The sequence below is a fragment of the Pinus tabuliformis genome, chromosome 3_2 (genome assembly GCF_031772625.1).
Source record: "Pinus tabuliformis cultivar Carrire ecotype Pingquan chromosome 3_2, CPIR1, whole genome shotgun sequence".
In the NCBI taxonomy this organism is placed as follows: Eukaryota; Viridiplantae; Streptophyta; class Pinopsida; order Pinales; family Pinaceae; genus Pinus; species Pinus tabuliformis.
The window spans coordinates 1,086,930,284-1,086,946,346 of NC_142302.1; positions in this window are offsets into that span (position 1 = coordinate 1,086,930,284).

Consider the following 16,063-nt stretch of genomic DNA (forward strand, 5'->3'; position numbering starts at 1 on the left):
GACAAAAAGATACAAACATAAGCATATAAAAAGTAAGAGAACAAAATCGAATTTCCCATAGAAACAAAAACCGCCCAAGGTACCAAATACCGCCTACTAACATTGTTAATGAGCAAGGTTACCTGGAGGCGGATAATCCGGGCCATCACCACGTGGCTGATGAAAGCCCTCATGGACGTGAGCCTCCATATGTGCCATCCTCCCTTTGAACTTATCCAGCCTTTTCTAGAGCCACTTCTAACGTCGCTGAAGGGAGACTAGTCGATCCATCATGTATAATTGATTGTGCTGGATGTCATTCATGAACAAGATAACCTCATTGTGATCATCATGCCGGTCTCTGGCCAATTGCTCCATTACTTCGGACACTTGGAAAATCTATGCTTCCAACACATTAAAAGGCGACAAAAGGTTGACTCAACCTGAAGAATGTGCATGTTACTACTCAATCCCCTCACCTTCGTTTGGCTGCTCTGCGCGGTGACCACCTCCTTGCCCACGTGACCCAACCCCTCGCCGAGCCCAACTATACTGGCACTGCATAGTGCCCGAGCTGACCACTAAATTCTTCCCACAGAAGAGATCCAAATCAGAAACCCGACCACTAGGGCAGATAGTTCACCAACACTCTTAGTATACCTAAAGCATCCCAAAGCATCCCTTCAACTCGACAGTCTGTTCCCCACATGGCTAGCCATATGGCACGAATCTGCCAAGACACCCCTTTACAGATCCTCCTCCTCAATGGATGGCCAAAAACCTTCACCACCTGAGAGAGAGAGTAAAACCAAAATCTACCAACGCCCCATTAGACAGGCCCTCCAAAGATAAAAGGTTATAGGAAGAAAAAGTAGATGTCACACTTAGGGTGTCGCTATCCCTAATGAGCACCGTAACTAGACTCGAAGACTCACCCCATGCCACCACAAGAGCGCCACAAAGCAAAATCTAACATATAATGATAATTAGACTAGAACTAAGTACCTGCATCACTAAGAAAATGAACAAAATGAGCCTCGAACAACTGACCAACACCACAAAAGGATTCTCACCACCTTTAACACTCACTGCCCCAACGACCTGACTCTCGCCAACTTGTTCGCAGAACACCAGAACGGACCCCTTGACACCTTCTGCAAGAGAACCAACAAAGGTCAAACTAATAGAATTTACTAGTAAGGACATGGTTATGTAAGTTCCCAACCCCAACAATCCACTCTGCCTTGCAAAAGTGTCGACCGACTCTATCAATAATACACTGTAGTTGGACACTCCCGAATACCACTCCCCCAGGTCCCATATGAAAATCACTAGTGCCACCACGAGAGCTGAGTAGACACCATTCTTCTTGCATACATAGAATAATGTCTTGGTCTTCACCTAGGGAGCGAGGAATGGCTCTGTCTTCAAGCCACCCAACTCTCTTGACGAAATTCCCCACACCACAAACTTGTCCTTCATCTCCCAAATCCCGCAAATACACCCCACGACGAGCCCAATGATAATTAAACAGATTAGGTCCTCTAGATCCTTTTGTGATCGAGCGTCAAGTGAAGCATCCTCAACACGCTTTGGTGACATTAATGATGTGTGGGTGGGGGTTGAAGGCCAACTCTCAAGCCACCAATCTTTCTTCCATCACCCCATCGAGGAAATGTTTTACTATGTTTCAGTTATTGCATGCTTTAAAAAAATGTATATATATAATAAAAACTATAAATGTATTATTATTATTATTTTAGTAATGTGAAATATATTATAAAATAAATATTTTGATGCCTATTATAACCATTTATTTTGTATAATTAATTTATTATATAATGAAATATTATATTACAATTTTTTAAATAATTATATAATTTAAAATAATTAATTAAAATATTTATTTTAATATTTTTTAATAATTAAATAAATTACATATAAATTTATTATATCAAAATGAGTAATAATTATTTTACAAAAGTAATAATGAAGTAAATGTTGCCCCCATAATATTATATTAAAATATATTCAAAATTTTAAAAATAAATTGAAATATAAAAAAAATCATATAAATATATGTACGTGATAATATTTTCAAAAATTAATTTAGTTATTTTTTTTAAAATTTATATCTATTAAGCAGCGAGAAGGGCTAGAAGAATTAGATTTATGTACGTGATAATATTTTAAAAAATTAATTTAGTTATTTTTTTTTAAATTTATATCTATTAAGCAGCGAGAAGGGCCAGAAGAATTAGATTTTTAGTGAGAAAATTTCTCAATACATAATATATATTTAAATGATTAAGAAAATTTCACATAAACAGATTTGATTTAAGATAATTTTAAACGGATAGACCATATATTTAATTAATATATCTATATTATATATATTAATTAAATATATCTATATTATATATTTTTGGTTCAAAAGAATTTAAATGTAATGGTGAAAAGGGATGAATTTTTAGTATTGGTAAGATTTAATTCTCTTGAAAACTGTTTTCTTTTAAAGTTACAAGATACTTTGAGGTATTGGTCAATTATGGTTGCATTTTAGAATCTTGTGACCTATGTACACATAAGTGGATCAAAAACTATCCCAACATTTTTCTTTTAAGAAAAAAAATTAAATCTCACTACCATAATTAGATTTCGAGAGTTAGATGGTCAAGGTTTTAAACTTGTGGTAGTGAGAAGGAGACACCCAAAAAAATTCAACCATGCTAAGGGTTGGTGTGGCTTCTGTTAAGTGCAATCCTTAAATGATATTAAAAAATTAAATACCCTTTGATAATAATTTTTTAAACCATAAACTAGTCATATAAATCACAAACACATTAATGGAAAAAAGAAAAAAAATTAATTATATTAAACAAATGTTTTTTTTGAGCCCAGGCCGAGACATGGTCATCTATTGGATGGAAGAACAATATACCCATAGTGGGAGGCTATTACCATATACCATAGTGGGATGCTATTACCATATACCATAGTGGGATGCTATTACCAAGGTTGGGCGAAGCTCAATCGAACTTGGACGACCCTTGAGATAGTTTAATTCTCCCAAAGTAACTTCCATCTTCAACACCTCCTTATAAAGTTTGAACAAAACCCAGTATAAACTAAACTCCCCTCAAAGCAATTAATTTATACCTCATAAATAATATATATGATTTAATTTATACTTATGATTGTACCGATGGTAGAGATGTTGTAATCTGATGTTTAACATTTGACTAAGTCAAATTACATAAAAATAAAAATAAAATAAAAATGAAATTAAATAAAAAGATTAATGTAATGTAAACATTTGAACTAGGTGAACATAAAAAATATTATAAAGATAAAATAATAATAAAAATAAAAATGGCCAATGGTATTGATCCATGGTATTCATGTGGAATATATTGTATTTAAAGGGGAAATTAAACCATTCTAGATCCATCTTAATTCTCGCTAGAGAATGATCAAATCTCTTAATATGGAAACCTCTTTTAAAGTGAAAAAAGATTTGATCACTCTCAGCGTTTGATAGAGCCAAAATTAAGATGGATATAAGCTAGTTTAATTTATATTTTATATATAATACATAGATTTTTACAACGAAACAAAATTCACATATAATATAATAATTTACAATTGACTTAAAATATAATGAATTGTCCTCTTAATGAAGATGCAACTATTCAATTTTCATAATTAGTTTACGTGTTTTTTCAATAGAAAACAAATTGATTATTTGTTGAACTTGATTAATCAAATATATTGAATCATTTTATAATGGAGGGATACTAATATTCAAGAATGAAAAAGACAATTTATTAGTTCATGCCGAGGATCATTATTAATCACTTTGTAATTTTTAATGTTATAGAAAATTATGAGATTTTTGAATATCTTTTTTTTTTTTTTTTTTTTAAATGAAAATACATAGAGACGGTTCGGTCTCGACAAATCTACAACTTAAATGCCATACTTGGCCTCATACTATGGTAAGGAGTATTTTAATTTAATCACTAGAATGAGATATATATTATTAACATAAGTTTGCATGAGCAAGCACGTGATTCGAACTTAACACTCATTCAAACACTAGGGTTCCAATCTTTGTTTGGTGATTTTCTTATGAGATTAGTGGACTTCAGGCTATGAATGTTCAACAAAGGGGAACTAGTTCCCCCACCCCTTCTTTAAAGACGATTATGTCTAGCTGGATGGCTACATCGATAAAGGGAGAGAAGCATGATGTTTCCTTTTCAGAACTGTTGATTCTTGGATGAACATGGCAAGCTAGCCTTCAAAGATGTTGCATCCCCAAATCCCCACAAAATCCAACTTTTGTTATTCTGCCTTGATGCTTGGAAGACCATAGGAAACAAATGAAGGATCATGTATTTATCTGTAAATTTATAGGCGATTGACCAACATAAAGGGAACTGGAACATTGGATATCACAAGAATGATAATCAAAGGGAGAAATACACTTAAGATTAGGGCCTAAGGGTTTCTTTATAGTAAATTTCTCAAATCTAGAAGATAAGGCTATAATTTTTGAAGGAGGACCATATTTATATAACAATGCACATCTATACATCCAACATTGGGAATAATGTTTTAACCCAGATAAAGAAGAGTTTGTCTTTGCACCTGTTTGGGTGAGGTTATATTCCCTACCGGTGGATTTCTGGATCCAAAAAATTATGGAAGGTATTGGTAGTGTGTTGGGATGATTTGTGAAAGTACCTTAAGTGACAAAAAGAGGAAAGAATATGTCATGTGATTGGCTCTGTATTTATACGAATATTTCCCTACCCCTGCTATAATCGATTAATCTAAATTATTAGGGAGAAATATGGTCTCAACCACTTGATTATGAGCATGTCCCTTTTCACTATCATCTATACCATGGAAAAAACCATCTTTTTAGGGGTTTTCCTACTCCGATGAAAGAACCAAAGAGCATTGGATCAGGGGGTAATGAAGGATTTATGAAAGTTGTTTCCCATATGCGCAACCCTAGGATGCATAATAATTCGAATCAAATGACTCCTTAAGGGAGGGGGGGATGCATTTGAATACTTAACCGTTATGGAAGAAGAAACTAAAAAAGAGGAACCAAATGATGTTCTGATGTTGGAGCCGATGGAGGAATTCGTGGTAATTAAGCAGTTGGTGAAGCGGAAAACCCCATAGGACGAAGGTGGAAGCGAGGATAAAGTGGATGTAACATATCTACCAGGTATTGAGGATGTAGATTAGCTCGCCAAACAAGATTAAGATTCCTTGTCTAAGGAAGAAGGGGTTTTATTGGATCTTTTGAATGAGTGGGCAACGAAAGATTTGGCAGATTTGGCTAAAGAACGAAGGGAATGATATGTGAAGGCTCTAGTTGAATGGAAACCTTTTAAAAGAAAGCAATTGTTGAATGACTAGGCATACATTCAATTGAAGAATTCAAAGAAAAAGGACAAGATATATTAGTGAAAGGTATGGTTTGAAAAGCAAAGCGTAAGGGTTGGAAAAACAAAAAATATTCACTACGGGAGGTGGGAGATGACATGGTGAACTTAGGTCAAACCATGGGGATCCCAACATTTTTCTGTCCAACTACAAAACCTTCTCAATGAAAATATTATCATGGAACCTAGAGGCCTTAATGGAAAAGGTAAAAAAAATATATTTGAGAGATCAAATTAAGAAAGTAAAGTTGACAATAGTAATCTTATAGGAAACAAAACTAACAGGATGTAAATGGACAAGAATTCTTGATTTTTGTTGGAATAATTGTGAATAAATGGCTTTAAATGCAAGAGGTAACTATAGAGGACTTTCCATCCTCTAGAACCCCTAGGAGGTTGTATTCCAGGATTGGGTATCTATCTTTGGTACCCTAATGGTTTCTTTTCGATATTTAGGTACCAAAGATTTGGTGGCCTTATCAGCGGTGTATGGACCCCCAATACTCATGGAAAAACCAGTTTTTTGGTGGCAATTTTCACATCATAGAAGATGTTTTTTCAGATTTATTATTGGTTATAGGGGGGATTTTAATTTCATTAGATCCTTAGGGGATAAAAAAGGGGGCATATGATCAGATAACTGATACTTTCAACAATCTTATGGAAGAGCTAGAGTTAGTAGATATTTCGATTGTAAAGGGCATTTTCAGTTGGAATAATAAAAGAAGTGGAAGACATCAAATAAACAACAAGTTAGATCATTTCCTTATATAGGAAGAATTTATGCTCAAATACATTTTTATAAAGGCCAATATTCTACCAACTCTTGGGGTCAGATCATTGGCTGATTCGACTGGAATTAGACCTCAAGAACACACCAAAAAGTCGACTGTTTCGCATGGAAATCTTCTGGTTACAACATCCAAGTTTTCTTGAAAATGTTTGAGTTTGGTGGTAGCAAATAATAGTGAAGGGTAGGAATAAAATGCATTCTTTTCAATTGAAATTACAAATTTTAAAGGGGAAGATAAAGTCCTAAAATAAAAAAGATTTTGGGAACATTTTTGTGGAAAAGATGAAGACAGAGGTAAAAACGAAAGAACTGCAACAACATATTATTTTAGAGGGGAGAACTATGGATCTTGTTGTCCAGGAAGACCTGAAATTACACCAGTTGGAGCAAAGACGACAATAAGAAGAAATTTTATGGAGGCATAATTCTAGAGTGCAATGGCTAAAAAAGAGAGAGCATATTTGTATTTTTTTCAATGTTGCAACAACAACATAATAACAAGATTTTTTTGGTTAAGGGGGTATATGGATCTCAGAAAAATTTTCATTCAAAAATAGAGGCTAAATTAATTTTGCATAATAAGACTATGTTATCAGAAACATCTTTCCTACGACAAAAGCACATTAGTCATAGTCTTACATGTATACCTCGATTTATCTATAAAGATAAGAGCACAACAATGATGCAACCCATATCACTTTTACAAGTAAATTCCATAGTTATGAGTTTTCCAAAAAACAAAGCGCCAAGACCTGATGGTTTTACCTCTGATTTCTATCAAGCTTGTTGGTATTTTGTGGGGCAGGACATATATGAGGTAGTAGAAGAGTCTCAACAAATGCAGTCAATATGGAGAGGTCTTAATGCGACCTTCATTACTTTGATACCTAAACATGGTCACTCGGAGGATCCTAATGGTTATCAACCAATAGCCTTATGTAATGTTATTTACAAAATCATTTCCACAGTGTTAGTTAAATGCCTAAAACCCCTACTTTCTAGCCTTATTTCAAGAGAACATATAGGTTTTGTGGAGGGAGGGAAAATCATGGATGGTATTCTAATATCCCAAGAATTTATTCATTCTCTCCAATCTCAAAAGAGACCAGGTATGTTAATTAAATTATACTTGTCTAAAGCCTACAACCATTTAAGTTGGGAATATTTAGTCCAAGTTCTAGATGCGTTTGGCTTCTCTTGGCAGTGGATTTCATGGGTTTTTTCTCTTATTTCTCCCCCTTTATTTTTAATAATCATAAATGGTTCATCATCAACAAATTTATGGCCAACTAGAGGTTTGAGGAAGGGTGATCCCTTATCCCCTTTTCTCTTTTTATCTTGGCTTTGGAAGGTTTGCGACACTACTTGGTAAAACCTAGAAACACAAGATCCATTAAAGGAATTCAATTGCTTGGGGAAGATTTGCCACTCATGTATCAAAAAATTGTTGATGATACTTATATTTTTGGTTTGCCCACATTACATGAAGTTAAAGGCCTTCAAAAGATCCTTCAACTATTTGTTGATGCTTTAGGTACTGAGATCAACAAAGAAAAAATGAGTATTTTTTTCTTTAATAGTAAAGACTCTATTCAAATTTAATTGACTCAAGTACTAGAATTCCAAGGGGTCATGTACCAGTTAAGTATTTGGGACTACCATTGGTGTTATAGCCCAAATGAATTTCTTGTTGGTAGGTTTTATTAGCCAAATTGTCATATGGAATCCAAAACTAGACTTTTCGAGCATTGAATTTTGCAGGTAGATTGGTTCTTATCAAATCGGTACTACACGCTATTCCAATATATCAAATGGTGGCCATTCCACTTCCTAAGATGGTATGCTGCAAAATCAGAACCCTATGGAGATAATTTTTATGGAGAGGAGCTAATAGAGCTAAGTGATGGTCGTTAATTGGTCGGGGAAAGCTTGAACTACCGACATCATGATTTTAACCTTTGCAACGAAATTATGGTGGAAATGGGTTAAAGGAAGTGATCAATTATGGGTGAAAATATGGGCATGAAAGTATGCCCAATTGCCTACTTTGAAGGCAAGGTTGTGGTATGCGACAACCATTACAAGATCTAGTCTATGGAATTGGGCTCAAAATACTAAATAAATGGTGCAAAGACATGCATTATGGGACATTAAATATGACAACAAGGCCAACTTCTAGGATGAAGCATGACAACATATAGCTTGTTTAAATGAAAAGGTTGAGTTACATGACTTATGAATCTTCCTAAAAAATATAGGTATGACGAAAGTTTCTGACTATTAGCAAAATGGGCATCAAGAATCCTTTTGGATAGATTGGCCTCCCTTACCTTACTCTCTTCCATGGGATAGTTTTTACCAGGAGCTTAGTGCAAGAAATATTAGGTATTCCAATGAATCAAATATCTTATGGTGGGGTGCATGATAGCATGGTTGTTTTATAGTAAAAGAGGCATATTAGATTTTTGCAGAACACTCTCAGTTGGAATAGGAGAAGATATGGATATGGATATGGTCTGGTTATTTGTGGTAAAAAATATCATCATTCTTATGGTTAATAACATGCAATCAATTATTAACATGGGATAAAATTCGCAAGCGTGGAGTTGAAGGACCTTCGTTTTGTTTTCTCTGTCATCAAGTAGACGAATGTGTGGGGCACCTATTGTTTTAATGCGGTTATGTAGTAGAAGTTTGGGAAATGTTAATGTCCATATTTGACTTCCCCCTATTCAAAATGTAGCAAGAAAATCTCAACTTGTCTATGCCTTGATCAAACTAGAGAAAATTCGAATTTCTATTTCAACAGAAATCTTGGAGGTAGTTAACTAAGGTGACATGGCACCTATCACTCAGTTAAATCATTTAATTCTAGTTGGGGAATCTTGAGTTCAATTCAATATGTTTTATTGCTAATTTGTAGCAATATATTTCAGTTGATTTGAGTTATTGTCAATTAAACTGTTAGGATATTCCGACACATAGGATATAGTTAAGTTCAACTTGGTCTAGTATAGAGTTAGGTAAAGTGTGTTTCTTTACCGTTGTACATTTTGTAACTTACAATCCGACGGTCACGATATGTAGTGATCCGACGGTTCACTCTCACCTCGGTATTACCGACACTTGATCCGTGGCTTGACACCCGATTGGTCCATGAGTTCTATTTAAAGCGCATGGAGGGTCATTGTTCGGGTAATCCATGCATGAGAGAAGCTTATGTAAATTTTCATTCTTTGATTAATAAATTGCCTGTAGTACCCACGTTGGGACAAGCCGTGGACTGTTTCCCTCTTTGAGGGTTTTAACCACGTCAAAAATACTGGTGTATTGATCTGTGATCTGGTTGTGAGCGGTGTCCTTTTGGTATTCTTTCTGAGGAACTTACCCTGTAAATTCCTACATGGTATCAGAGCTATTTGAGGGCCGCGTCCGTTGGTGATCCAAATCTGAAGCCGGTAGAACTGCATGCGGCTGTCATTTCCTAGATCTGCTGTTTCTGACTGCTTTCGGGCCGAGAGGACTGCTCTGTTGCGTTCGGAGCATCTGTTCCAGTGAGGAACCCCTTTCGTTTCACGCGAAAAGTTTCCGGTAGCCCTAGCTGCGTCATTTTTCAGATCTGGAGGTATACAATGTTTTTTGCAGTTTACTGTTATTTTCTCTCTGCTTATTTCGGTCTCAGTTTATTTAGCCTTTTTTTTTAACCGGATCTATACCTTTCATTTCTGCGTATGCTCTTTGCCCTGCGACTCTGTGCGATCTGGGCAAATCAGAAACAGAAAGGAAGGATTTTTCTCATGCGTATGCTCTTTTCCCTGCACCTTAGTGTGATCTCGGAAAATCAGAAACATTGAGAAAAATATTTAGTTTTTCGGCTAAAGCTAACTTTGAGATTTTTTTTTTAAATTTCTAGTTTTTTGGCTAAAGCTAACTTCGAGCCGCAAGGTTCGTTTTTCTTTGCATATTCGTGTTGGGTTTTGTGTTTTGTGTTTTGTAGGGAAAAAGAGCTTTATGTTCATCTAGACAATGGTCAGTTTAATGATGTATTATGTGTTCCAACCTTATCCTGCAACCTTCTATCTGTCTATCAGATAACTCATTCAGGTGAAGGTAAAATTGTTGAATTTTCACCTCATGATGTTGTAATCAAGGATCTAAAAGATCCTAAACAGATTCTAGCTACTGGTCTTGCTGATGATTCCAAAAGGTTGTATAAGTTTCACAACTTTGGGTTATCAAATATTCCCTCAGTATTTGTTGCTCATAATGATGAAGTGAGCAAACTTTGGCATGAGCGATTTGGTCACTTAAACTATCGCTCCCTTCAGCATCTACGTAAAGAAAATATGGTGACAGGTCTTCCTATGGTATCTTGCAGAGATGGTGTTTGTTTCGGATGTGTACTCGGAAAACATCATCGAGACAGTTTTGACAAACGTGCCTCTTGGCACGCCTCAGCCCCTTTACAGCTTGTGCACAGTGATTTATGTGGTCCTCTTCCTGTTGCTTCATTCTCTGGCTGCAAGTACTTCTTAACTTTCATTGATGATTTCTCCAGACGCACTTGGGTATACTTCTTAAAACTCAAGAGCGAAGTATTTAACACTTTTTTGGCCTTCAAAGCCTTTGTTGAAAAACAATCTGGACATCAAATTCTTAAGCTAAGAATTGATAATGGTGGAGAATATGTTAAAAACACATTCATCAACTTTTGCACCGAAAATGGAATTCAAATGCAACATACTATTCCATACACTCCACAACAAAATGGTGTAGCTGAAAGGAAAAATCGCACCTTAAAGGAAATGGCTAATTGTATGATGCAATCTAAAGGACTCAGTCTTAGTTTTTGGGCCGAAGCAATTAATTGTGCAAATTATATAATCAATCGCACTCCTACTAAGGTTCTAGAGAATATCACTCCAGAAGAAGCTTGGAGTTCCATTAAACCAGATGTAAGTCACTTTCGTGTGTTTGGAAGTGAAGCATGGGCCCATATTCCAGATGAAAAGCATAAAGCTTTAGAACCTAAGAGTGAGAAATGTACTTTTGTTGGATATTATGAAGATGTAAAAGGTTATAGACTTATTCCATTTAAGTCCATAAATGTTATCATTAGAAGAGATGTAAAATTTGATGAAAATAAGTCGGCCTGCGAGCCTAGTCCGGCGGATGTGCCACCTCTTCCTATCTCTTCTACTTTTGAAAACATTTCTTCTTCAGATGATGAAAGTGAGGATGATAATCCTCCCCCACCTTCTCAGGATCCTCAACTTCCAAGATGGGTCCGTGCTACTCGGGATGCAGCAGGTGATCTTGCCGGTGATCCTACAGATCAGCGACGTACACGTTCTCAGTTTGAAAGAGCCTCTTCTTTACTGGCTCAAGCTCCAGTAAATCATGATCCTGACACTTTTGCAGAAGCTTCAGGCCATCCACATTGGGAAGCAGCTATGAATGAAGAATATCATTCATTGATGACAAATGATACATGGGATCTTGTTCCTCTACCAAAGGGACAAACTTGTTAGATGTAAATGGGTTTACAGAACCAAGTATGGACCAGATGGGAAAGTTGATAAACATAAAGCTCGTCTCGTTGCTAAGGGCTTTTCACAGATTGAAGGCATTGACTACACTGAAACCTTCTCCCCTGTTTCCAAAATGAACTCTATCCGCCTTGTTCTTTCCCTTGCTGCCTCTTTAAAATGGGAAGTCCATCAGATGGATGTTAAATCTGCCTTCTTGCATGGGGACTTGCAGGAAGAAATCTATATGGAACAACCCATTGGCTTCATACAAACAGACTCCAGCCTTGTTTTTCGACTTAAGAAATCCCTTTATGGCCTCAAGCAAGCTCCTCGGGCTTGGTATGCCAAAATGGATAGCTTTCTTTTAGAATCTGGCTTTTCTAGGTGTCATTCTGACAATATTGTCTACACCAAGAAAGTGGGCAACTCTCTTATCATCCTTGTTCTTTATGTTGATGATCTTATTCTTACTGGTAGTGATCCCAACCTTATAAACCATGTGAAGTCCAGCCTTAAAAAGAAATTTGAAATGACAGACTTAGGACACTTACACTATTTTCTCGGTCTTCAAGTCTTGCAATCCCAGGAGGGTATTTTCCTTTCCCAGTCCAAGTATGCTTGTGATATTCTTCGTCATTTTCACATGGAAGACTGTAAGCCAGCCCCTTCTCCCTTTCAGTATGGAGTCAAACTTTCAGTCTCTTGTACTTCTCCTGAAGTTGATGCTACCTTATACCGTCAACTTGTCGGAAAACTCTTGTATTTAACCCATACTCGTCCTGATCTTTCCTTTGTTGTTGGCCTTGTTGGTCGTTTTATGCAAAACCCCCGTGAAAGTCATTGGAAAGCAACTAAAATAATACTTCGTTATGTTCGAGGTACAGTACAGTTTGGGATTCATTACAGTGCCAAAGCAGCTCCTCTGTTAGTTGGTTTCACTGATTTTGATTGGGCTGGTGACCCTGATGATCAGAAGTCTACTGCCGGTTATGTCTTCACTCTTGGTTCAGGATCTATTACATGGGCTTGTAAGAAACAGGCTGCCATTTCTCTTTCGTCAGCAGAAGCAGAGTATCATGGTGCCGTGGAAGCTAGTAAGGAAGCCTTGTGGCTTCGTCAGATCCTATCAGAGTTTGGCTTTGAGCAGCAGCATCCAACCACACTTTGGTGTGATAATCAAAGTGCCATTCAGCTATGCAAAGATCCAGTCCAGCATCAGCGCAGCAAACACATTGAACTACACATGCACTTCATCAGAAAGCTCATTCATGACCATGTTCTTGAAGTGCAATATTTTCCAACAGATGATCAGGTTGCAGACATCTTCACAAAGGCTCTCACAGAGTCGAAGTTCACTAAACTTCGATATATGCTTGGAGTTCAGGAAGTTGTCACTAAGGGGGGATAGGCTCTAGTGCCTCCTTCCTTCTCCTATTGTGTCATATTTGTAAATCCTTCAATCCTATCCCAAGTTGTTCTTAAGGGGGGATGTTAGGATATTCCGACACATAGGATATAGTTAAGTTCAACTTGGTCTAGTATAGAGTTAGGTTAGAGTTAGGTAAAGTGTGTTTCTTTACCGTTGTACATTTTGTAACTTACAATCCGACGGTCACGATATGTAGTGATCCGACGGTTCACTCTCACCTCGGTATTACCGACACTTGATCCGTGGCTTGACACCCGATTGGTCCATGAGTTCTATTTAAAGCGCATGGAGGGTCATTGTTCGGGTAATCCGTGCATGAGAGAAGCTTATGTAAATTTTCATTCTTTGATTAATAAATTGCCTGTAGTACCCACGTTGGGACAGGCCGTGGACTGTTTCCCTCTTTGAGGGTTTTAACCACGTCAAAAATACTGGTGTATTGATCTGTGATCTGGTTGTGAGCGGTGTCCTTTTGGTATTCTTTCTGAGGAACTTACCCTGTAAATTCCTACATAAACTAGTTCTAAATGTTAGAAGAACTAATGGAGGTCAAGTTGTGGAGCTGGAAATTCAACCACACTCAGTGATAAACCGATTAACTGATCAATCAACCCAAAATAATTTTTGCATGTAGAGAATTCGAGTTACTTAGTTGAGAAGGGAATTCCAAGGTAGTGTACTATTAATTGTAGCATATTCCAATGTGTATAAGTGGTGCATGCAGTTAGAGGAAAGACCTAAGGAATTGCACAATTCAATAGTGGGAAATTCCTAAATAATAGGGGCCAATTTCTTGGAGGAACAACCCAAGGAAACATGGAGGGCTTAAAATTTGGCTAAGTGTTGGCAAAAGTCAGTTAGTCAGGCGGAGGGATAGACTATACACTTGCAGGTGTGCTCAAGCTTGAGCAAGCATATGTATTTCATCTCTATTCTCTGATTAATGCAATACAGATAGGAAGGGGTTTTGATCAGTTGCTTTCCCCTAGATAAATGTTTGTGCACGTGTGATGTTTCCTTTTGCATGTCTATGCTTTGTGTTCTAGATGGTGAATTAACTTCTGTAAATCAATAGAGTAGCTTCAAGTCTTGTGATTTAGTAAATTTCATGAGCAGTTTTGAATCTACACATTAATTCCTACACCCCCAAGTACATTTTTTTGGATATGGATTATGCTTTAAATCAATGCTCAACTATTCCTGTTAAAAAGCCAATCCTCGACAAAGCTTGGACTTTAATCTTTGCTTTCATTTTATGGAAACTACAGAAAGAATGTGACAACATGATCTTTTTCCATAAGGAGAGAAGCTCATGTTTACTTCGGGATTTAATTTTATCAAACTTATGGGGGCCTCCTTTAATTATACCTTAGTCTTCAACAAATTGGGAATTTGATGAAGATAAGGCCCTAATATTTCAGAATTTAAACTTGTAGGAAACAATGGTGGCTTCTCTTCCCGAACTCAATGGAGTTTATTCTCCCGATAGTAGTTCTCTTTATTCACCTCCTCCTACAAATTTTATTAAGTTAAGTTTTGATGGAGCATCTAAAGGTAATCTAGGACCTGCTGGATTTGGGGGAATTTTGAGAAATGATAAGTCAGAGCCATTATGCATTTATACGATGGATTGTGGTTTTTCTAGTAACAACAATACAAGGGTGAATGTGGTGATTCAGTTACCCCATTTCTTTGGTAAAGCAGGACATAAGTAGGACAAGGGTAGATAGTGGCATGCTTGTTAATACAAACATTCCTCCCCTATAGCAAGTTTCCATTATGCCTTCAGAGCTTACATCACCCAAAACCTTGGATGTATATGCCAACTCCATAATATATAACACACTGATAATAACTCTGATGCACAGGAAAATAATTCATACATGAAAAATGAGCCACCAAATTGTTCCGTCGAACCCCTCCTCTTTATGAAGACGCATAGGTAATCACTGGGCCCTATCCCAATGCCCATGCATCTTACATGTATCAACTATGACTGGTAAAGTGTCCTCCATTGCACCCTTTTCAATGGGAATATATTATATTCGGCGTGTTCACCCCCACTGGGGACGCATTTCCATAATATTTCTTATCCATATTCATCAAAGCAATTAATCTTTTCCTTTCCTCTACCGTATCAATCATAGGCCATTTTCTATCCAAATGCAACCTCGCTACATGACACCCCATATTGGCTAAATAGTTTGTTACTCCATTCCTAGATATACGCGTATGTTGCACTGTGATATACTAAAATTCGCCAATTAATTTGCCAATGTTCGCAACTATTGCTTCTAGTCTCCAACTATGTATAACAGTAGAGGGAGATTGTCCATGTAAAAATCGTTGAATACATTGTATGACTAATAAAGAGTCCCCATGAATTTGAAGCAATTTAAATCCCTCTCGCGCAACAATTTGAAGTCCTTTATCCACTGCCAAGAATACTGCAAGATCAAAGGTTTACTCACAGGGTGGAAATAGTACGGAGGGACATGGGCGGATGGTAAGGAGTGGAATGCTTCTTGCTAATTTTATCCCCTACACATGTTCATGCTAGTGTGTTGTTGTGATCTACGCCCACCTGGTGGTCGAATAAAGAGTCACCACCCTTCTAAGGAATTGGTGGTTTATGGTCGTAGCTTCTTCACTAGGTCCTCGTCTTACTTTGGAGATCAATGTACTTCATATTATTCTTGCAAAATACTGCTTCTGGACCAATCTTTGAATTGGTTGTTGTTTTGTCATCCTCACTGCTCCAAGGATTATGATTTTCTAGGTATATCATTTAACTGTCTTGTCCTGGTCTATGGAGTCTGGTATCCTAGGAATTTTTCCAATTGGTTTTAACACCTTGGACTATGCG